Genomic DNA, 23,594 nt, shown 5'->3' with positions numbered 1-23,594 from the left:
GCTTGGTTCTCGGATCTCCTCGGGTTACTCGCAGACGATCCGTGGCCACTCCCACTACGTCCGGACCTGTTACAACAGGGTCCGTTCCTTTACCCCGATTTAGCGCGGCTGCGTTTGACGGGGTGGCTGTTGAAAAGGCCATCTTAAGGAAAGAGGGCATTCCTGAGTCTGTTATACCAACCATGGTACGAGCTAGGAAGCCGGTTACGGCAGCTCATTATTATAGAATTTGGCGTACTTATATAGGTTGGTGTGAAGCTCGGAAATTTCCGACATCGTCTTTTAAATTATCCCGTCTTTTGTTATTTTTACAAATGGGGTTAGATGGAGGACTACGTCTTTCCACACTAAAGGTGCAGGTATCTGCGTTGTCAATTTATTTTCAAAGGAAATTGGCCTCGTTGCAGTCAATACATACGTTTCTACAGGGTGTAAAGAGGATACAGCCTCCTTTCATTCCACCTACAGCACCATGGGACTTGAATCTGGTTTTAGATTTCTTACAGTCCGATTACTTTGAACCCTTACAACAAGTGGATATTAAATTTCTCACTTGGAAAACGATTTTTCTTTTAGCCTTAGCTTCGGCTAAGCGTGTTTCAGATTTGGGTGCCTTGTCATGCAAGTCACCGTATTTAATTTTTCATGATGACAGAGCGGAACTTCGGACGAATCCCGCTTTTCTACCAAAGGTAGTGTCGTCTTTTCACATCAATCAACCAATAGTAGTTCCTGTGTTAACAGGAGATTCTGGAACGTTGGATGTGGTTCGCGCATTGCGCATCTATGTTTCCCGAACGTCTACTGTGCGTAAGACAGATACGTTGTTTGTTCTCTATGACGCAGCTAAGAGGGGTTGGCCAGCCTCTAAGCAGACCTTATCCAGATGGATCAAACTGACTATACGTCAGGCTTACCTTTATGCTAAGTTACAGCCACCTACTTCAGTAACAGCTCATTCCACACGTTCTGTGGGGACGTCATGGGCAGCGAGTCGTGGGGCTTCTACGACACAGCTTTGCCGTGCGGCTACTTGGTCGTCAGTGCACACGTTTGTGCGCTTTTACAAGTTTGATACGTTCGCGGCAGCAGCATCTAGCTTTGGCCGTTTAGTGTTACAGGTGCCAAACAGCTCTCCCGCCACGGAGGAGACTTTGGTACATCCCAAGAGTACTCCAGTGACCCCTAGTGGATGAAAAAGAAAATAGGATTTTGGTACCTACCAGGTAAATCCTTTTCTTTGAATCCATAGGGGGCACTGGACGCCCACCCAGAGCAGTTTACCTGTTTTAAGAGTCCAGTGGTTCTTATGGTAACACACTTTCACGACTGGTTTAAATTTAACAAGGGTTAATCAGTTATGGTGTCAACTGTTTAGTTGTCTGTTACGTTGTGTCAACTTTATTGTTGTCTGTGAGACTATATGTAATTCTCCTTTTGTCAATCTCTCTATCGATCCTGTTCGGCTCAGTAAAAAACACTGAAGTGCTGCAGGATATGGAGGGGAGGAGTAGTCTCAAAAATTAATTTATTCAGTGCCTTCTTCCGGTGGAAGCCGTCCATATCCCAAGAGTACTCCAGTGCCCCCTATGGATTCAAAGAAAATGATTTACCTGGTAGGTACCAAAATCCTATTTTTACAGTACTGTGTTTTGTCTGCGGGACTTGGACGCTCACATACAGTATTCATAAAGTATTGTAGATGGATCATATACTGTATGCTGTACTACTGTATTTGCGTCGGTGTCGTACTGTATATACAGTACTGTATTAAATAATGCAGCGTAATGAGTACAGTATTTGCTGTATGCAGCGTAATGAGACGCCTTAGTAAAGTAGTCCTTATTATGTATGTCAGTATTGTATTTTACGGGAGACCACACGCATGCGCAGTGGTGATTGTAAAAAGCGACATCTGGTGGCTGATCGCAGGTATTACACGTAAAGGTAACGCCAAACGTCAAATGTCTGTCTCCGTGCGATTAGATAGCCTCTCTGTGGCTAGGCGCGCCTCGCTACGCCACAGTACGCTGCGTATGGTCGAACGGGACAACCGCCGCGGCCACTCAAGATAAAGGTGGCTACATCTGTATATCATGTTTAGTACCTTGGACACTATAGCTTATTTACTTAAATCTCTGATAAATTGCCTAAATGATATGAATAGACTGCTTAGCACAGCGGGTAAGGTGTTGGGTTTGCACTATCAAATTAAGACTGTCATTGGTTCAAATACCATGTAAGCATGTATTTATTTTACAAGTCTGCATTGTGGTTTGTGGCTCTATAATATGAATGCATATGTATTTTAACAACAGTAGTCAAGTCTTCCAATGGACTTGTTAGTGAAACCCAATAGATAGCTTTATTTTCTCTGTTTACTCAAATATTGAATGCATATGTCTTATAACTTTAATAGTAAAGTGTTCTAATGACTTGCTTATGACACCACATAGAATATAATCATGTTTAGTACCTTGGACACTGTAGCTTATTTACTAAAATATCTGATAAATTGCATTTCTGGTATGTATTGACTGGTTAGTACAGTTGGTAAGGTGTTTGGTTTGCACTATCAAATTAAGACTGTCATTGGTTTTGAATTCCATGTAAGCATGTATTTAATTATTTTACAAGTCTGCATTGTGGTTTGTGGCTCTATAATATGAATGCATATGTCTTTTAACAACAATAGTCAAGTCTTCCAATGGACTTGTTAGTGAAACCCAATAGATAGCTGTATTTTCTCTTTGTTTACTCAAATATTGAATGCACATGTCTTATAACTTTAATAGTAAAGTGTTCTAATGACTTGCTTATGACACCACATAGAATATATCATGTTTAGTACCTTGTACACTATAGCTTTTTTATTTAAATCTCTGATAAATTGCGTAAAATGGTATGAATAGACTGGTTAGCACAGTGGGTAAGGTGTTGGGTTTGCACTATCAAATTAAGACTGTCATTGGTTTGAATACCATGTTAGCATGTATTTATTTCACAAGTCTGCTTCGTGGCTCTATAATATGAATGCATATGTCTTTTATCAACAATAGTCAAGTCTTCCAATGGACTTGTTAGTGAAACCCAAATAGATAGCTTTATTTTCTCTTTGTTTACTCAAATATTGAATGCATATGTCTTATAACTTTAATAGTAAAGTGTTCTAATGACTTGCTTATGACACCCCATAGAATATATCATGTTTAGTGCCTTGGACGCTGTAGCTTATTTACTTAAATATCTGATAAATTGCTTCTCAGGTATGTATAGACTGGTTAGTACAGTTGGTAACATGTTGGGTTTGCACTATTAAATTAAGACTGCCATTGGTTTGAATCCCATGTAAGCATGTTTTTATTTTACTAGTGTGGTTTGTGGCTATATACAATGTAATGCATATGTATTTTAACAACAATAGTCAAGTCTTCCAATGTATTTGTTAGTGAAACCCAATAGATAGCTTTATTTTATCTTTGTTTATTCAAATATTGAATGCATATGTCTCATAACATTAGTAGTAAAGTATTTTAATGACTTGCTTATGACACCCTATATAATATATCATGTTTAGTACCATGGACACTGTAGCTTATTTACTTAATCTCTGATAAATTATAAGACTGGTATGCAGACTGGTTAGCACAGTAGTTAAGGTTTTGTGTTTGCACTATCAAATTAAGACTGTCATTGGTTTGAATCCCATGTAAGCATGTATTTATTTTACAAGTCTGCATTGTGGTTTGTGGCTCTATAATATGAATGCATATGTCTTTTAACAACAATAGTCAAGTCTTCCAATGGACTTGTTAGTGAAACCCAATAGTTAGCTTTATTTTCTCTTTGTTTACTCAAATATTGAATGCATATGTCTTATAACTTTAATAGTAAAGTGTTCTAATGACTTGCTTATGACACCACATAGAATATATCATGTTTAGTACCTTGGACACTATAGCTTATTTACTTAAATCTCTGATAAATTGGGTAAAATGGTATGAATAGACTGGTTAGCACAGTGGGTGACGTGTTGGGTTTGCACTATCAAATTAAGACTGTCATTGGTTTGAATACAATGTAAGCATGTATTTATTTCACAAGTCTGCTTTGTGGCTCTATAATATGAATGCATATGTGTTTTATCAACAATAGTCAAGTCTTCCAATGGACTTGTTAGTAAAACCCAAATAGATAGCTTTATTTTCTCTTTGTTTACTCAAATATTGAATGCATATGTCTTATAACTTTAGTAGTAAAGTATTCTAATGACTTGCTTATGACATCCCATAGAATATATCATGTTTAGTACCATGGACACTGTAGATTATTTACTTAATCTCATTTAAATTGTGAGACTGGAATGCAGACTGGTTAACACTGTGGGTAAGGTGTTGGGTTTGCACTATCAAATTAAGACTGTCATTGGTTTTGAATTCCATGTAAGCATGTATTTAATTATTTTACAAGTCTGCATTGTGGTTTGATGTCCTATAATATGAATGCATATGTCTTTTAACAACAGTAGTCAAGTCTTCCAATGGACTTGTTTGTGAAACCCAATAGATAGCTTTATTTTCTCTTTGTTTACTCAAATATTGAATGCACATGTCTTATAACTTTAATAGTAAAGTGTTCTAATGACTTGCTTATGACACCCCATAGAATATATCATGTTTAGTACCTTGGACACTGTAGCTTATTTACTTAAATCTCTGATAAATTGCATCTCTCGTATGTATAGACTGGTTAGTACAGTTGGTAACGTGTTGGGTTTGCACTATCAAATTAAGACTGCCATTGGTTTGAATCCCATGTAAGCATGTTTTTATTTTACTAGTGTGGTTTGTGGCTCTATACAATGTAATGCATATGTATTTTAACAACAATAGTCAAGTCTTCCAATGTATTTGTTAGTGAAACCCAATAGATAGCTTTATTGTATCTTTGTTTATTCAAATATTGAATGTATATGTCTCATAACTTTAGTAGTAAAGTATTTTAATGACTTGCTTATGACACCCTATATAATATATCATGTTTAGTACCATGGACACTGTAGCTTATTTACTTAATCTCTGATAAATTGTAAGACTGGTGTGCAGACTGGTTAGCACAGTAGTTAAGGTGTTGGGTTTGCACTATCAAATTAAGACTGTCATTGGTTTGAATCCCATGTAAGCATGTATTTATTTTACAAGTCTTCATTGTGGTTTGTGGCTCTATAATATGAATGCATATGTCTTTTAACAACAGTAGTCAAGTCTTCCAATGGACTTGTTAGTGAAACCCAATAGATAGCTTTATTTTCTCTTTGTTTACTCAAATATTGAATGCACATGTCTTATAACTTTAATAGTAAAGTGTTCTAATGACTTGCTTATGACACCACATAGAATATATCATGTTTAGTACCTTGGACACTATAGCTTATTTACTTAAATCTCTGATAAATTGCGTGAATGGTATGAATAGACTGGTTAGCACCGTGGGTAAGGTGTTGGGTTTGCACTATCAAATTAAGACTGTCATTGGTTTGAATACCATGTAAGCATGTATTTATTTTAGAAGTCTTCATTGTGGTTTGTGGCTCTATAATATGAATGCATATGTCTTTTAACAACAGTAGTCAAGTATTCCAATGGACTTGTTAGTGAAACCCAAATAGATAGCTTTATTTTCTCTTTGTTTACTCAAATAATGAATGCATATGTCTCATAACTTTAGTAGTAAAGTATTTTAATGACTTGCTTATGATACTCTATATAATATATCATGTTTAGTACCATGGACACTGTAGCTTATTTACTTAATCTCTGATAAATTATGAGACTGGTATGCAGACTGGTTAGCACAGTGGGTAAGGTGTTGGGTTTGCACTATTAAATTAAGACTGTCATTTGTTCGAATACCATGTAAGCATGTATTTATTTTACAAGTCTGCTTTGTGTTTTGTGGCTCTATAATATGAATGCATATGTCTTTTAACAACAATAGTCAAGTCTTCCAATGGACTTGTTAGTGAAACCCAAATAGATAGCTTTATTTTCTCTTTGTTTACTCAAATATTGAATGCATATGTCTTATAACTTTAATAGTAAAGTGTTCTAATGACTTGCTTATGACACCCCATAGAATATATCATGTTTAGTACCTTGGACGCTGTAGCTTATTTACTTAAATCTCTGATAAATTGCATCTCTGGTACTTATAGACTGGTTAGTACAGTTGGTAAGGTGTTGGGTTTGCACTATCAAATTAAGACTGCCATTGGTTTTAATCCCATGTAAGCATGTTTTTATTTTACTAGTGTAGTTTGTGGCTCTATACAATGTAATGCATATGTATTTTAACAACAATAGTCAAGTCTTCCAATGTATTTGTTAGTGAAACCCAATAGATAGCTTTATTTTATCTTTGTTTATTCAAAAATTGAATGCATATGTCTCATAACTTTAGTAGTAAAGTATTTTAATGACTTGCTTATGACACCCTATATAATATATCATGTTTAGTACCATGGACACTGTAGCTTATTTACTTAATCTCTGATAAAATGTAAGACTGGTATGCAGACTGGTTAGCACAGTAGTTAAGGTGTTGGGTTTGCACTATCAAATTAAGACTGTCATTGGTTTGAATCCCATGTGAGCATGTATTTATTTTACAAGTCTGCATTGTGGTTTGTGGCTCTATAATATGAATGCATATGTCTTTTAACAACAATAGTCAAGTCTTCCAATGGACTTGTTAGTGAAACCCAATAGATAGCTTTATTTTCTCTTTGTTTACTCAAATATTGAATGCATATGTCTTATAACTTTAATAGTAAAGTGTTCTAATGACTTGCTTATGACACCACATAGAATATATGATGTTTAGCACCTTGGACACTGTAGCTTATTTACTTAAACCTCTGATAAATTGCGTGACTGGTATGAATAGACTGGTTAGCACAGTAGGTATAGTGTACGGTTTGCACTATCAAATTAAGACTGTTATTGGTTTTGAATTCCATGTAAGCATGTATTTAATTATTTTACAAGTCTGCATTGTGGTTTGTGGCTCTATAATATGAATGCATATGTCTTTTAACAACAGTAGTCAAGTATTCCAATGGACTTGTTAGTGAAACCCAAATAGATAGCTTTATTTTCTCTTTGTTTACTCAAATATTGAATGCATATGTCTTATAACTTTAATAGTAAAGTGTTCTAATGACTTGCTTATGACACCCCATAGAATATATCATGTTTAGTACCTTGGACGCTGTAGCTTATTTACTTAAATCTCTGATAAATTGCATCTCTGGTATGTATAGACTGGTTAGTACAGTTGGTAAGGTGTTGGGTTTGCACTATCAAATTAAGACTGCCATTGGTTTGAATCCCATGTAAGCATGTTTTTATTTTACTAGTGTGGTTTGTGGCTCTATACAATGTAATGCATATGTATTTTAACAACAATAGTCAAGTCTTCCAATGTATTTGTTAGTGAAACCCAATAGATAGCTTTATTTTATCTTTGTTTATTCAAATATTGAATGCATATGTCTCATAACTTTAGTAGTAAAGTATTTTAATGACTTGCTTATGACACCCTATATAATATATCATGTTTAGTACCATGGACACTGTAGCTTATTTACTTAATCTCTGATAAAATGAAAGACTGGTATGCAGACTGGTTAGCACAGTAGTTAAGGTGTTGGGTTTGCACTATCAAATTAAGACTGTCATTGGTTTGAATCCAATGTAAGCATGTATTTATTTTACAAGTCTGCATTGTGGTTTGTGGCTCTATAATATGAATGCATATGTCTTTTAACAACAATAGTCAAGTCTTCCAATGGACTTGTTAGTGAAACCCAATAGATAGCTTTATTTTCTCTTTGTTTACTCAAATATTGATTGCATATGTCTTATAACTTTAATAGTAAAGTGTTCTAATGACTTGCTTATGACACCACATAGAATATATGATGTTTAGCACCTTGGACACTGTAGCTTATTTACTTAAACCTCTGATAAATTGCGTGACTGGTATGAATAGACTGGTTAGCACAGTAGGTATAGTGTAGGGTTTGCACTATCAAATTAAGACTGTAATTGGTTTTGAATTCCATGTAAGCATGTATTTAATTATTTTACAAGTCTGCATTGTGGTTTGTGGCTCTATAATATGAATGCATATGTCTTTTAACAACAGTAGTCAAGTATTCCAATGGACTTGTTAGTGAAACCCAATAGATAGCTTTATTTTCTCTTTGTTTACTCAAATATTGAATGCACATGTCTTATAACTTTAATAGTAAAGTGTTCTAATGACTTGCTTATGACACCACATAGAATATATCATGTTTAGTACCTTGGACACTATAGCTTATTTACTTAAACCTCTGATAAATTGCGTGACTGGTATGAATAGACTGGTTAGTACAGTAGGTATAGCGTAGGGTTTGCACTATCAAATTAAGACTGTCATTGATTCGAATACCATGTAATCATGTGTTTATTTTACAAGTCTGCATTGTGGTTTGTGGCTATATAATATGAATGCATATGTCTTTTAACAACAATAGTCAAGTCTTCCAATGGACATGTTAATGAAACACAATAGATAGCTTTATTTTCTCTTTGTTTACTCAAATATTGAATGCACATGTCTTATAACTTTAATAGTAAAGTGTTCTAATGACTTGCTTATGACACCACATAGAATATATCATGTTTAGTACCTTGGACACTATAGCTTATGTACTTAAACCTCTGATAAATTGCACAAATAGTATGAATAGACCGGTTAGAACCGTGGGTTAGGTGTTGGGTTTTCACTATCAAATTAAGACAGTCATTGGTTCGAATACCATGTAAGCATGTATTTACTTTACAAGTCTGGTTTGTGGCTCTATAATATGAATGCATATGTCTTTTAACAACAATAGTCAAGTCTTCCAATTGACTTGTTAGTGAAACCCAAATAGATAGCTTTATTTTCTCTTTGTTTACTCAAATATTGAATGCATATGTCTTATAACTTTAATAGTAAAGTGTTCTAATGACTTGCTTATGACACCCCATAGAATATATCATGTTTCGTACCTTGGACGCTGTAGCTTATTTACTTAAATCTCTGATAAATTGCAAGACTGGTATGCAGACTGGTTAGCACAGTAGTTAAGGTGTTGGGTTTGCACTATCAAATTAAGGTTGCCATTGGTTTGAATCCCATGTAAGCATGTTTTTATTTTACTAGTGTGGTTTGTGGCTCTATACAATGTAATGCATATGTATTTTAACAACAATAGTCAAGTCTTCCAATGTATTTGTTAGTGAAACCCAATAGATAGCTTTATTTTATCTTTGTTTATTCAAATATTGAATGCATATGTCTCATAACTTTAGTAGTAAATTATTTTAATGACTTGCTTATGACACCCTATATAATATATCATGTTTAGTACCATGGAAACTGTAGCTTATTTACTTAATCTCTGATAAATTGGAAGACAGGTATGCAGACTGGTTAGCACAGTAGTTAAGGTGTTGGGTTTGTACTATCAAATTAAGACTGTCATAGGTTTGAATCCCATGTAAGCATGTATTTATTTTACAAGTCTGCATTGTGGTTTGTGGCTCTATAATATGAATGCATATGTCTTTTAACAACAATAGTCAAGTCTTCCAATGGACTTGTTAGTGAAACCCAATAGATAGCTTTATTTTCTCTTTGTTTACTCAAATATTGAATGCATATGTCTTATAACTTTAATAGTAAAGTGTTCTAATGACTTACTTATGACACCACATAGAATATATGATGTTTAGCACCTTGGACACTGTAGCTTATTTACTTAAACCTCTGATAAATTGCGTGACTGATATGAATAGACTGGTTAGCACAGTAGGTATAGCAGAGGGTTTCCACTATCAAGTCAAGACTGTCATAGGTTCGAATACCATGTAATCATGTGTTTATTTTATAAGTCTGCATTGTGGTTTGTGGCTCTATAATATGAATGCATATGTCTTTTAACAACAATAGTCAAGTCTTCCAATGGACTTGTTTGTGAAACCCAATAGATAGCTTTATTTTCACTTTGTTTACTTAAATATTGAATGCTCATGTCTTATAACTTTAATAATAAAGTGTTCTAATGACTTGCTTATGACACCACATAGAATATATCATGTTTAGTACCTTGGACACTATAGCTTATTTACTTAAATCTCTGATAAATTGCTTAAATGGTATGAATAGACTGGTTAGCACAGTGGGTAAGGTGTTGGGTTTGCACTATCAAATTAATACTGTCATTGGTTCGAATACCATGTAAGCATGTATTTATTTTACAAGTCTGCTTTGTGGGTTGTGGCTCTATAATATGAATGCATATGTCTTTTAACAACAATAGTCAAGTCTTCCAATGGACTTGTTAGTGAAACCCAATAGATAGCTTTATTTTCTCTTTGTTTACTCAAATTTTGAATGCATATGTCTTATAACTTTAATAGTAAAGTGTTCTAATGACTTGCTTATGACACCACATAGAATATATGATGTTTAGCACCTTGGACACTGTAGCTTATTTACTTAAACCTCTGATAAATTGCGTGACTGGTATGAATAGACTGGTTAGTACAGTAGGTATAGCGTAGGGTTTGCACTATCAAATTAAGACTGTCATTGATTCGAATACCATGTAATCATGTGTTTATTTTACAAGTCTGCATTGTGGTTTGTGGCTCTATAATATGAATGCATATGTCTTTTAACAACAATAGTCAAGTCTTCCAATGGACATGTTAATGAAACACAATAGATAGCTTTATTTTCTCTTTGTTTACTCAAATATTGAATGCACATGTCTTATAACTTTAATAGTAAAGTGTTCTAATGACTTGCTTATGACACCACATAGAATATATCATGTTTAGTACCTTGGACACTATAGCTTATTTACTTAAATCTCTGATAAATTGCACAAATAGTATGAATAGACTGGTTAGCACCGTGGGTAAGGTGTTGGGTTTTCACTATCAAATTAAGACAGTCATTGGTTCGAATACCATGTAAGCATGTATTTACTTTACAAGTCTGGTTTGTGGCTCTATAATATGAATGCATATGTCTTTTAACAACAATAGTCAAGTCTTCCAATTGACTTGTTAGTGAAACCCAAATAGATAGCTTTATTTTCTCTTTGTTTACTCAAATATTGAATGCATATGTCTTATAACTTTAATAGTAAAGTGTTCTAATGACTTGCTTATGACACCCCATAGAATATATCATGTTTCGTACCTTGGACGCTGTAGCTTATTTACTTAAATCTCTGATAAATTCCAAGACTGGTATGCAGACTGGTTAGCACAGTAGTTAAGGTGTTGGGTTTGCACTATCAAATTAAGGCCGCCATTGGTTTGAATCCCATGTAAGCATGTTTTTATTTTACTAGTGTGGTTTGTGGCTCTATACAATGTAATGCATATGTATTTTAACAACAATAGTCAAGTCTTCCAATGTATTTGTTAGTGAAACCCAATAGATAGCTTTATTTTATCTTTGTTTATTCAAATATTGAATGCATATGTCTCATAACTTTAGTAGTAAATTATTTTAATGACTTGCTTATGACACCCTATATAATATATCATGTTTAGTACCATGGAAACTGTAGCTTATTTACTTAATCTCTGATAAATTGGAAGACAGGTATGCAGACTGGTTAGCACAGTAGTTAAGGTGTTGGGTTTGTACTATCAAATTAAGACTGTCATAGGTTTGAATCCCATGTAAGCATGTATTTATTTTACAAGTCTGCATTGTGGTTTGTGGCTCTATAATATGAATGCATATGTCTTTTAACAACAATAGTCAAGTCTTCCAATGGACTTGTTAGTGAAACCCAATAGATAGCTTTATTTTCTCTTTGTTTACTCAAATATTGAATGCATATGTCTTATAACTTTAATAGTAAAGTGTTCTAATGACTTACTTATGACACCACATAGAATATATGATGTTTAGCACCTTGGACACTGTAGCTTATTTACTTAAACCTCTGATAAATTGCGTGACTGATATGAATAGACTGGTTAGCACAGTAGGTATAGCAGAGGGTTTCCACTATCAAGTCAAGACTGTCATAGGTTCGAATACCATGTAATCATGTGTTTATTTTATAAGTCTGCATTGTGGTTTGTGGCTCTATAATATGAATGCATATGTCTTTTAACAACAATAGTCAAGTCTTCCAATGGACTTGTTAGTGAAACCCAATAGATAGCTTTATTTTCTCTTTGTTTACTCAAATGTTGAATGCACATGTCTTATAACTTTAGTAGTAAAGTATTCTAATGACTTGCTTATGACATCCCATAGAATATATTATGTTTAGTACCTTGGACACTGTAGCTTATTCACTTAAATCTCTGATAAATTGAGTTTTGGTATGCACAGTCTGGTTAGCTCAGTTAGTAAGGTGTTGGGTTTGAACTATCAAATTAAGACTGTTATTGGTTCGAATCCCATGTTATCATGTTTTTATTTTACTAGTGTGGTTTGTGGCTCTATTATATGAATGCCTATGTCTTTTAACAACAATAGTCAAGTCTTCCAATGGACTTTTTAGTGAAACACAATAGATAGCTTTATTTTCTCTTTGTTTACTCAAATATTGAATGCACATGTCTTATAACTTTAATAGTAAAGTGTTCTAATGACTTGCTTATGACACCACATAAAATATATCATGTTTAGTACCTTGGACACTATAGCTTATTTACTTAAATCTCTGATAAATTGCACAAATGGTATGAATAGACTGGTTAGCACAGTGGGTAAGGTGTTGGGTTTGCACTATCAAATTAAGACTGTCATTGGTTTGAATACCATATAAGCATGTATTTATTTTACTAGTGTGGTTTGTGGCTCTATACAATGTAATGTATATGTATTTTAACAACAATAGTCAAGTCTTCCAATGTATTTGTTAGTGAATCCCAATAGATAGCTTTATTTTATCTTTGTTTATTCAAATATTGAATGCATATGTCTCATAACTTTAGTAGTAAAGTATTTTAAAGGCTTGCTTATGACACCCTATATAATATATCATGTTTAGTACCATGGACACTGTAGCTTATTTACTTAATCTCTGATAAATTGTAAGACTGGTATGCAGACAGGTTAGCACAGTAGTTAAGGTGTTTGGTTTGTACTGTCAAATTAAGACTGTCATTGGTTTGAATCCCATGTAATCATGTGTTTACTTTACAAGTCTGCATTGTGGTTTGTGGCTCTATAATATGAATGCATATGTCTTTTAACAACAATAGTCAAGTATTCCAATGGACTTGTTAGTGAAACCCAATAGATAGCTTTATTTTCTCTTTGTTTACTCAAATTTTGAATGCATATGTCTTATAACTTTAATAGTAAAGTGTTCTAATGACTTGCTTATGACACCACATAGAATATATGATGTTTAGCACCTTGGACACTAGCTTATTTACTTAAACCTCTGATAAATTGCTTGACTGGTATGAATAGACTGGTTAGCACAGTAGGTATAGCGTAGGGTTTGCAGTATCAAATTAAGACTGTCATTGGTTCGAATACCATGTAATCATGTGTTTATTTTACAAGTCTGCATTGTGGTTTGTGGCTCTATAATATGAATGCATATGTCTTTTAACAACAATAGTCAAGTCTTCCAATGGACATGTTAGTGAAACACAATAGATAGCTTTATTTTCTCTTTGTTTACTCAAATATTGAATGCACATGTCTTATAACTTTAATAGTAAAGTGTTCTAATGACTTGCTTATGACACCACATAGAATATATCATGTTTAGTACCTTGGACACTATAGCTTATTTACTTAAATATCTGATAAATTGCACAAATGGTATGAATAGACTGGTTAGCACCGTGGGTAAGGTGTTGGGTTTTCACTATCAAATTAAGACAGTCATTGGTTCGAATACCATGTAAGCATGTATTTACTTTACAAGTCTGGTTTGTGGCTCTGTAATATGAATGCATATGTCTTTTAACAACAATAGTCAAGTCTTCCAATTGACTTGTTAGTGAAACCCAAATAGATAGCTTTATTTTCTTTGTTTACTCAAATATTGAATGCATATGTCTTATAACTTTAATAGTAAAGTGTTCTAATGACTTGCTTATGACACCGCATAGAATATATCATGTTTCGTACCTTGGACACTGTAGCTTATTTACTTAAATCTCTGATAAATTGCATCTCTGTTATGTATAGACTGGTTAGTACAGTTGGTAAGGTGTTGGGTTTGCACTATCAAATTAAGACTGCCATTGGTTTGAATCCCATGTAAGCATGTTTTTATTTTACTAGTGTGGTTTGTGGCTCTATACAATGTAATGCATATGTATTTTAACAACAATAGTCAAGTCTTCCAATGTATTTGTTAGTGAAACCCAATAGATAGCTTTATTTTATCTTTGTTTATTCAAATATTGAATGCATATGTCTCATAACTTTAGTAGTAAATTATTTTAATGACTTGCTTATGACACCCTATATAATATATCATGTTTAGTACCATGGAAACTGTATCTTATTTACTTAATCTCTGATAAATTGGAAGACAGGTATGCAGACTGGTTAGCACAGTAGTTAAGGTGTTGGGTTTGTACTATCAAATTAAGACTGTCATTGGTTTGAATCCCATGTAAGCATGTATTTATTTTACAAGTCTGCATTGTGGTTTGTGGCTCTATAATATGAATGCATATGTCTTTTAACAACAATAGTCAAGTCTTCCAATGGACTTGTTAGTGAAACCCAATAGATAGCTTTATTTTATCTTTGTTTACTCAAATATTGAATGCATATGTCTTATAACTTTAATAGTAAAGTGTTCTGACTTGCTTATGACACCACATAGAATATATGATGTTTAGCATCTTGGACACTGTAGCAAATTTACTCAAACCTCTGATAAATTGTGTGACTGGTATGAATAGACTGGTTAGCACAGTTGGTATAGCGTATTGTTTGCACTATCAAATTAAGACTGTCATTGGTTCGAATACCATGTAATCATGTGTTTATTTTACAAGTCTGCATTGTGGTTTGTGGCTCTATAATATGAATGCATATGTCTTTTAACAACAATAGTCAAGTCTTCCAATGGACTTGTTAGTGAAACCCAATAGATAGCTTTATTTTCTCTTTGTTTACTCAAATATTGAATGCACATGTCTTTTAACTTTAATAGTAAAGTGTTCTGACTTGCTTATGACACCACATAGAATATATGATGTTTAGCATCTTGGACACTGTAGCATATTTACTTAAACCTCTGATAAATTGCATGACTGGTATGAATAGACTGGTTAGCACAGTGGGTATAGCGTAGGGTTTGCACTATCAAATTAAGACTGTCATTGGTTCGAATACCATGTAATCATGTGTTTATTTTACAAGTCTGCATTGTGGTTTGTGGCTCTATAATATGAATGCATATGTCTTTTAACAACAATAGTCAAGTCTTCCAATGGACTTGTTAGTGAAACCCAATAGATAGCTTTATTTTCTCTTTGTTTACTCAAATATTGAATGCACATGTCTTTTAACTTTAATAGTAAAGTGTTCTGACTTGCTTATGACACCACATAGAATATATCATGTTTAGTACCTTGGACACTATAGCTTATTTACTTAAATCTCTGATAAATTGCCTAAATGGTATGAATAGACTGGTTAGCACAGTGGGTAAGGTGTTGGGTTTGCACTATCAAATTAAGACTGTCATTGGTTTGAATACCATATAAGCATGTATTTATTTTACTAGTGTGGTTTGTGGCTCTATACAATGTAATGTATATGTATTTTAACAACAATAGTCAAGTCTTCCAATGTATTTGTTAGTGAATCCCAATAGATAGCTTTATTTTATCTTTGTTTATTCAAATATTGAATGCATATGTCTCATAACTTTAGTAGTAAAGTATTTTAAAGGCTTGCTTATGACACCCTATATAATATATCATGTTTAGTACCATGGACACTGTAGCTTATTTACTTAATCTCTGATAAATTGTAAGACTGGTATGCAGACTGGTTAGCACAGTAGTTAAGGTGTTTGGTTTGTACTGTCAAATTAAGACTATCATTGGTTTGAATCCCATATAATCATGTGTTTACTTTACAAGTCTGCATTGTGGTTTGTGGCTCTATAATATGAATGCATATGTCTTTTAACAACAATAGTCAAGTCTTCCAATGGACTTGAAAGTGAAACCCAATAGATAGCTTTATTTTCTCTTTGTTTACTCAAATAATGAATGCATATGTCTTATAACTTTAATAGTAATGTGTTCTAATGACTTCCTTATGACACCACATAGAATATATCATGTTTAGTACCTTGGACACTGTAGCTTATTTACTTAAATCTCTGATAAATTGCATCTCTGGTATGTATAGACTGGTTAGTACAGTTGGTAAGGTGTTGGGTTTGCACTGTTAACTTAAGACTGTCACTGGTTTGAAAGCATGTTTCTATTTTAATAGTCTGCATTGTGGTTTGTGGCTCTGTAATTTGAATGCATATGTCTTTTAACAACAATAGTCAAGTCTTCCAATGGAGTCTTAGTGAAACCCAATAGATAGCTTTATTTTCTCTTTGTTTACTCAAATATTCAATGCACATGTCTTATAACTTTAATAGTAAAGTGTTCTAATGACTTGCTTATGACACCACAAAGAATATATCATGTTTAGTACCTTGGACACTATAGCTTATTTACTTAAATCTCTGATAATTTGCCTAATTGGTATAAATAGACTGGTTATCACAGTGGGTAAGGTGTTGGGTTTGCATTATCAAATTAAGACTGTCATTGGTTCGAATACCATGTAAACATGTATTTATTTTACAAGTCTGCTTTGTGGGTTGTGGCTCTATAATATGAATGCATATGTCTTTCAACAACAATAGTCAAGTCTTCCAATGGACTTGTTAGTGAAACCCAATAGATAGGTTTATTTTCTCTTTGTTTACTCAAATATTGAATGCATATGTCTTATAACTTTAATAGTAAAGTGTTCTAATGACTTGCTTATGACACCACATTGAATAATTGATGTTTAGCACCTTGGACACTGTAGCTTATTTACTTAAACCTCTGATAAATTGCGTGACTGGTATGAATAGACTGGTTAGCACAGTAGGTATAGCGTAGGGTTTGCACTATCAAATTAAGACTGTCATTGGTTCGAATACCATGTAATCATGTGTTTATTTTACAAGTATGCATTGTGGTTTGTGGCTCTATAATATGAATGCATATGTCTTTTAACAACAATAGTCAATTCTTCCAATGGACTTGTTAGTGAAACCCAATAGATAGCTTTATTTTCTCTTTGTTTACTCAAATATTGAATGCATATGTCTTATAACTTTAATAGTAAAGTGTTCTAATGACTTGCTTATGACACCCCATAGAATATATCATGTTTAGTACCTTGGACGCTGTAGCTTATTTACTTAAATCTCTGATAAATTGCATCTCCAGTATGTATAGACTGGTTAGTAAAGTTGGTAAGGTGTTGGCTTTGCACTATCAAATTAAGACTGCCATTGGTTTGAATCCCACGTAAGCATGTTTTTATTTTACTAGTGTGGTTTGTGGCTCTATACAATGTAATGCCTATGTATTTTAACAACAATAGTCAAGTCTTCCAATGTATTTGTTAGTGAAACCCAATCGATAGCTTTATTTTATCTTTGTTTATTCAAATATTGAATGCATATGTCTCATAACTTTAGTAGTAAAGTATTTTAATGACTTGCTTATGACACCCTATATAATATATCATGTTTAGTACCATGGACACTGTAGCTTATTTACTTAATCTCTGATAAATTGTGAGACTGGAATGCAGACTGGTTAACACTGTGGGTAAGGTGTTGGATTTGCACTATCAAATTAAGACTGTCATTGGTTTTGAATTCCATGTTAGCATGTATTTAATTATTTTACAAGTCTGCATTGTGGTTTGTGGCTCTATAATATGAATGCATATGTCTTTTAACAACAATAGTCAAGTCTTCCAATGGACTTGTTAGTGAAACCCAATAGATAGCTTTATTTTCTCTTTGTTTACTCAAATATTGAATGCATATGTCTTATAACTTTAATAGTAAAGTGTTCTAATGACTTGCTTATGACACCCCATAGAATATATCATGTTTAGTACCTTGGACACTGTAGCTTATTTACTTAAATCTCTGATAAATTGCATGTCTGGTATGTATAGACTGGTTAGTACAGTTGGTAAGGTGTTGGGTTTGCACTGTCAAATTAAAACAGTCATTGGTTTGAATCCCATGTAAGCATGTTTCTATTTTAATAGTCTGGTTTGTGGCTCTGTAATATGAATGCATATGTCTTTTAACAACAATAGTCAAGTCTTCCAATGTATTTGTTAGTGAAACCCAATAGATAGCTTTATTTTATCTTTGATTATTCAAATATTGAATGCATATGTCTCATAACTTTAGTAGTAAAGTATTTTAATGATTTGCTTATGACACCCTATATAATATATCATGTTTAGTACCATGGACACTGCAGCTTATTTACTTAATCTCTGATAAATAGCAAGACAGGTATGCAGACTGGTTAGCACAGTAGTTAAGGTGTTGGGTTTGCACTATCAAATTAAGACTGTCATTGGTTTTGAATTCCATGTAAGCATGTATTTAATTATTTTACAAGTCTGAATTGTGGTTTGTGGCTCTATAATATGAATGCATATGTCTTTTAACAACAATAGTCTAGTTTTCCAATGGACTTGTTAGTGAAACCCAATAGATAGCTTTATTTTCTCTTTGTTTACTCAAATATTGAATGCACATGTCTTATAACTTTAATAGTAAAGTGTTCTAATGACTTGCTTATGACACCACATAGAATATATCATGTTTAGTACCTTGGACACTGTAGCTTATTTACTTAAATCTCTGATAAATTGCGTAAAATGGTATGAATAGACTGGTTAGCACTATCAAATTAAGACTGCCATTGGTTCGAATATCATGTAAGCATGTATTTATTTTACAAGTCTGCTTTGTGGTTTGTGGCTCTATAATATGAATGCATATGTCTTTTATCAAAAATAGTCAAGTCTTCCAATGGACTTGTTTGTGAAACCCAAATAGATAGCTTTATTTTCTCTTTGTTTACTCAAATATTGAATGCATATGTCTTATAACTTTAATAGTAAAGTGTTCTAATGACTTGCTTATGACACCCCATAGAATATATCATGTTTAGTACCTTGGACGCTGTAGCTTATTTACTTAAATCTCTGATCAATTGCATCTCTGGTATGTATAGACTGGTTAGTTCAGTTGGTATGGTGTTGGGTTTGCACTATCAAATTAAGTCTGCCATTGGCTTGAATCCCATGTAAGCATGTTTTTATTTTACTAGTGTGGTTTGTGGCTCTATACATTGTAATGCATATGTATTTTAACAACAATAGTCAAGTCTTCCAATGTATTTGTTAGTGAAACCCAATAGATAGCTTTATTTTATCTTTGTTTATTCAAATATTGAATGCATATGTCTCATAACTTTAGTAGTAAAGTATTTTAATGACTTGCTTATGACACCCTATATAATATATCATGTTTAGTACCATGGACACTGTAGCTTATTTACTTAATCTCTGATAAATTGGAAGACTGGTATGCAGACTGGTTAGCACAGTAGTTAAGGTGTTGGGTTTGCACTATCAAATTAAGACTGTCTTTGGTTTGAATCCCATGTAAGCCTGTATTTATTTTACAAGTCTGCATTGTGGTTTGTGGATCTATAATATGAATGCATATGTCTTTTAACAACAATAGTCAAGTCTTCCAATGGACTTGTTAGTGAAACCCAATAGATAGCTTTATTTTCTCTTTGTTTACTCAAATATTGAATGCATATGTCTTATAACTTTAGTAGTAAAGTATTCTAATGACTTGCTTATGACATCCCATAGAATATATTATGTTTAGTACCTTGGACACTGTAGCTTAATCACTTAAATCTCTGATAAATTGAGTTTTGGTATGCACAGTCTGGTTAGCTCAGTTAGTAAGGTGTTGGGTTTGAACTATCAAATTAAGACTGTTATTGGTTCGAATCCCATGTTATCATGTTTTTATTTTACTAGTGTGGTTTGTGGCTCTATTATATGAATGCCTATGTCTTTTAACAACAATAGTCAAGTCTTCCAATGGACTTTTTAGTGAAACACAATAGATAGCTTTATTTTCTCTTTGTTTACTCAAATATTGAATGCTTATGTCTTATAAATTTAGTAGGAAAGTATTCTAATGACTTGCTTATGACACCCCATAGAATATATTATGTTAGTACCTTGGACACTGTAGCTTATTCACTTAAATCTCTGATAAATTGTGTGTCTGGTATGCACAGTCTGGTTAGCACAGTTAGTAAGGTGTTGGGTTTGCACTATCAAATTAAGACTGTCATTGGTTTTGAATTCCATGTAAGCATGTATTTAATTATTTTACAAGTCTGCATTGTGGTTTGTGGCCCTATGATATGAATGCATATGTCTTTTAACAACAATAGTCAAGTCTTCCAATGGACTTGTTAGTGAAACCCAATAGATAGCTTTATTTTCTCTTTGTTTACTCAAATATTGAATGCACATGTCTTATAACTTTAATAGTAAAGTGTTCTAATGACTTGCTTATGATACCACATAGAATATATCATGTTTAGTACCTTGGACACTATAGCTTGCTTACTTACTTAAATCTCTGATAAATTGCTTGAATGGTATGAATAGACTGTTTAGCACAGTGGGTAAGGTGTTGGGTTTGCACTATCAAATTAAGTCTGTCATTGGTTTGAATACCATGTAAGCATGTTTTTATTTTAGAAGTCTTCATTGTGGTTTGTGGCTCTATAATATGAATGCATATGTCTTTTAACAACAGTAGTCAAGTCTTCCAATGGACTTGTTAGTGAAACCCAATAGATAGCTTTATTTTCTCTTTGTTTACTCAAATATTGAATGCATATGTCTTATAACTTTAATAGTAAAGTGTTCTAATGACTTGCTTATGACACCCCATAGAATATATCATGTTTAGTACCTTGGATGCTGTAGCTTATTTACTTAAATCTCTGAAAAATTGCATTTCTGGTATGTATAGACTGGTTAGTACAGTTGGTAAGGTGTTGGGTTTGCACTATCAAATAAAGACTGCCGTTGGTTTGAATCCCATGTAAGCATGTTTTTATTTTACTAGTGTGGTTTGTGGCTCTATACAATGTAATGCATATGTATTTTAACAACAATAGTCAAGTCTTCCAATGTATTTGTTAGTGAAACCCAATAGATAGCTTTATTTTATCTTTGTTTATTCAAATATTGAATGCATATGTCTCATAACTTTAGTAGTAAAGTATTTTAATGACTTGCTTATGACACCCTATATAGTATATCATGTTTAGTACCATGGACACTGTAGCTTATTTACTTAATCTCTGATAAATTGTAAGACAGGTATGCAGACTGGTTAGCACAGTAGTTAATGTGTTGGGTTTGTACTATCAAATTAAGACTGTCATTGGTTTTAATCCCATGTAAGCATGTATTTATTTTACAAGTCTGCATTGTGGTTTGTGGCTCTATAATATGAATGCATATGTCTTTTAACAACAATAGTCAAGTCTTCCAATGGACTTGTTAGTGAAACCCAATAGATAGCTTTATTTTCTCTTTGTTTACTCAAATATTGAATGCATATGTCTTATAACTTTAATAGTAAAGTGTTCTAATGACTTGCTTATGACACCACATAGAATATATGATGTTTAGCATCTTGGACACTGTAGCATATTTACTTAAACCTCTGATAAATTGCATGACTGGTATGAATAGACTGGTTAGCACAGTTGGTATAGCGTAGGGTTTGCACGATCAAATTAAGACTGTCATTGGTTCGAATACCATGTAATCATGTGTTTATTTTACAAGTATGCATTGTGGTTTGTGGCTCTATAATATGAATGCATATGTCTTTTAACAACAATAGTCAAGTCTTCCAATGGACTTGTTAGTGAAACCCAATAGATAGCTTTATTTTCTCTTTGTTTACTCAAATATTGAATGCATATGTCTTATAACTTTAATAGTAAAGTGTTCTAATGACTTGCTTATGACACCACATAGAATATATCATGTTTAGTACCTTGGACACTATAGCTTATTTACTTAAATCTCTGATAAATTGCCTAAATGGTATGAATAGACTGATTAGCAAAGTGGGTAAGGTGTTGGGTTTACAATATCAAATTAATACTGTCATTGGTTTGAATACCATGTAAGCATGTATTTATTTTACAAGTCTGCTTTGTGGGTTGTGGCTCTATAATATGAATGCATATGTCTTTTAACAACAATAGTCAAGTCTTCCAATGGACTTGTTAGTGAAACCCAATAGATAGCTTTATTTTCTCTTTGTTTACTCAAATATTGAATGCAAATGTCTTATAACTTTAATAGTAAAGTGTTCTAATGACTTGCTTATGACACTACATAGAATATATGATGTTTAGCACCTTGGACACTGTAGCTTATTTACTTAAACTTCTGATAAATTGCGTGACTGGTATGAATAGACTGGTTAGCACAGTAGGTATAGCGTAGGGTTTGCACTATCAAATTAAGACTGTCATTGGTTTGAATACCATATAAGCATGTATTTATTTTACTAGTGTGGTTTGTGGCTCTATACAATGTAATGTATATGTATTTTAACAACAATAGTCAAGTCTTCCAATGTATTTGTTAGTGAATCCCAATAGATAGCTTTATTTTATCTTTGTTTATTCAAATATTGAATGCATATGTCTCATAACTTTAGTAGTAAAGTATTTTAAAGGCTTGCTTATGACACCCTATATAATATATCATGTTTAGTACCATGGACACTGTATCTTATTCACTTAATCTCTGATAAATTGTAAGACTGGTATGCAGACTGGTTAGCACAGTAGTTAAGGTGTTTGGTTTGTACTGTCAAATTAAGACTATCATTGGTTTGAATCCCATGTAATCATGTGTTTACTTTACAAGTCTACATTGTGGTTTGTGGCTCTATAATATGAATGCATATGTCTTTTAACAACAATAGTCAAGTCTTCCAATGGACTTGTTAGTGAAACCCAATAGATAGCTTAATTTTCTCTTTGTTTACTCAAATATTGAATGCACATGTCTTATAACTTTAATAGTAAAGTGTTCTAATGACTTGCTTATGACACCACATAGAATATATCATGTTTAGTACCTTGGACACTATAGCTTATTTACTTAAATCTCTGATATATTGCCTAAATGGTATGAATAGACTGATTAGCAAAGTGGGTAAGGTGTTGGGTTTGCACTATCAAATTAATACTGTCATTGGTTCGAATACCATGTAAGCATGTATTTATTTTACAAGTCTGCTTTGTGGGTTGTGGCTCTATAATATGAATACACAAAAGTGCTGCGCTTGATGT

This window comes from Pseudophryne corroboree, chromosome 6, assembly GCF_028390025.1.
Source record: "Pseudophryne corroboree isolate aPseCor3 chromosome 6, aPseCor3.hap2, whole genome shotgun sequence".
Classification (NCBI taxonomy): domain Eukaryota; kingdom Metazoa; phylum Chordata; class Amphibia; order Anura; family Myobatrachidae; genus Pseudophryne; species Pseudophryne corroboree.
The sequence above is the reverse complement of the archived record's forward strand: the minus strand, read 5'-3'. Positions refer to the sequence as shown.